We start from the raw sequence: 2,984 nt of genomic DNA on the forward strand, positions 1-2,984 counted from the left end.
GCCGGGTGCGCCGCTTGCCGGGCCTTGGCGGCTGCCGACAAGCCGGGGGGCTCCGACAAGCAGTATTGCAAGATCCATCGCACCAAGGGCCACAACCTCCAGAACTGCCGATAGGTCGAGCTGCTAGCCGAAAAGCAAAAGGCTGAGTATGATAGGCAGGACAAGGAGAAGGGTCAAGACGGTACCGAAGGATCCGGCAAGAAGCGTGGCGGCCAAGGAGGCCGCGGCGGCAAGGATAACTAGCAAGAGAGGCCCACCCGGGGCCGTGACAAGAAGCAAGAAGACGATGATCATGACGAGGACGACGAGTCCGGCGAGCAAGAGTTTCAGAAGGCAACGGAGGCCATATGCGTCGATGGTGGCGCCTCGCTGCATACTTCTCACCGCCAGCTCAAGCAGTGGGCGCGTGAGATCACAGCAGTGGAGCCATCGTTCGACGCTTAGAAGCTGCTGAAGTGGTCCAGCGCGCCCATCATCTTTGACGCCGAGGACCACCCAGATCGCACCATTGCGGTCGCGTGTTTGCCGTTGTTGGTCTCACCAACGATACGCAACCTCAAGATGAACTTAATCTCGCCCATTGTGTAGCGACCAGACCTCAAATAGTCTGTGCTGCTGTGCACCAGTGTCATCCCTGGATCAGTAATGCTGACACGCACAGTACAAATGGAGGATTTATAACAGAGTAGCAATCACACGCTTATTACATCGAATATCTCCAAAGAGATATGTATGATAAATATGGCTTAAGGCCATCTAAAACGATAACAGCGGAAGACTTGGAAGATAAGTGAGTCCATCAACTCCAGCGGCATCACTGAGTATAAGACCACGACCTAAGGCACCTTACTCGTCGTCTGAAAAGTCTGCAACATGAAACGTTGCAGCCCGAAAACGGGTCAGCACATAGAATATGCTGGCAAAGCAACACATAGAGAATAATGAACAACAATAAGGCTATACTACATGCATATATGGCTGGTGGAAAGCTCTATGGTTAAGATTGTGCGAAAAGCAAATTTTTCCCTACTGCAAAGGAATAAATTTTATTTAACTATCATGGTGGTTGTGAAACATTGAGATGGTTGACAGCATCTCAATCCCAATTAAAAGTCATCATTAACCCAGCAAAATTAATTAAAAGTAACATGGTGATGAGATTCACATGATAATCCAAGTACTAGATACTCAAGTTGTCCATAACCGGGGACACGGCTAACCATGATTAGTTTGTACACTCTGCAGAGGTTTGCGCACTTTTCCCCACAAGACTCGATCGCCTCCGCTTGATTCCCGCACTACATGATGTTTGAGAAACGGATGACCGAGACACAGTCTTTCAGGAACAATCACTCTTTACTCCGGGTGGACCGGTACACCTACTTTCCCCTACATCTGCTAGCCCACCTCTTCAAGAGATCATGTAACCTACTCAACTATGCTAGAGCCCATAATAGCTTGTGGCTGCACACGGAAGTTTCTAGCATGAATAATCTTATGATCCCTTTGAGCCTGGGTGGCGGTCCAAAAGAAAAACAGGCAATCCTGGAATACCCAGGTACCTCAATCCACCCAGATGTGAGTTTTAGTTGCCACGTTAGGTAAACCATTATTAACAATCTCACATCTGTCATGAATATCTCTCAAACCCAATCCATGTCTACGAGCATAGCATGGCAATATAATAGCAACGTAGAAGTAACTCCCAAGGGTTTGATAAGAAAACAGGTAATAGGTACTACCTCAACTACTTCCCAAAGTCCCACAATTTAATTAGATCCTAATCATGCAATTGTTTGAGAAATAGATCTAATGCAATAAAACTGGGTATGGAAAGTATGATCAAAGTGTTACTTGCCTTGCTGATGATCCGCGAAACCTAGCGATTCGAAGTAACAAGCGGCACACTCCGGGTACTCTATCGCAAACAAACAAGCAACAATAAGTACTCATCTAATGCACAGGTAAAACTCGAATGAAAAATCCAACCAGAAAGTTCAACTTAAGAACTCCGGTTTGCAAAAAGAATCAACTCGAACGAAGCAACGAAAGTCAAACTGCGAAAGAAAGAAGCTTCGTTTACTAATCTGGATCTAGGTCAAATTTTACAGTAGTGAAAACTTGTTTGAGTAGGTTAAACGGAAAGAGAATTTTGAGACGAAACTCTAGGCGCTTGAATCGCCTGATTCCGATAAACGAGCGAAAAGTTAAACAGAAACGAAGATTCGATCAGAAATCGAGATCTGAGATAATCGCGGAAAAATCCGACGAAAAAGAAAAACGGACGAACGGTTAAGGAACGGACGTTCGTTAACAGAGAAAATCCGACGAACGCGTTCGTTCAAACGAACGAGTCGGTGAACGCTCACAAAATAACAAAACCGAAAAAAATAAACCGATCTAGGGTTTTTTTTTAACGAACGGTTTTTTTTAAAACAAAACCGGCAACGAACGGCGAGGTATACCTCGTCGGGGGCGGACTCCGGCGGGGCTCCGGCTGCTCCGGCGAGGGCGGCGGGGTGCAGCGGGGCTCGGGGGTGCTCGGGGGCGGCGAGGGGGCGGCGAACGGCGAGCGGCGGCGGCCTCGAGCTTCGGCTCCGACGGCGGCGGGGTGCGGGGCAGGTGCGGGCGGCGGCAGGGTGAGAAGAGGGGGGCGGCGGCTATATATGAGGGGGGGCGGCGGCTTGGAGGAGGGGGCAAGGCGGCGGGGTCCCGTGCTCGAGCTGGACTCGGCGACGGCGGCGGCGTACGCGGGGAGGACGACGGCGGGGTGGGCCGGCGGCTCGGCTGGGCTTCGGCCCGGTCGGGCGCGGCGAATTTTTTTTTTAAATACGTTCCGCGGAAAAAAATTCGTAGAAAAATAAATAAAAGTCCAAAAAAGATAAAATAAATTTTCCCCGTCTAGTTAGAAAATCTAGAATAGGGTGAACATTTTTTTGACACAAAAATAATTTTTGAAAACATGCAGTATTTCTTAATGCAAT

The sequence above is a fragment of the Aegilops tauschii genome, chromosome 2 (genome assembly GCF_002575655.3).
Source record: "Aegilops tauschii subsp. strangulata cultivar AL8/78 chromosome 2, Aet v6.0, whole genome shotgun sequence".
NCBI classification, from domain to species: Eukaryota; Viridiplantae; Streptophyta; class Magnoliopsida; order Poales; family Poaceae; genus Aegilops; species Aegilops tauschii.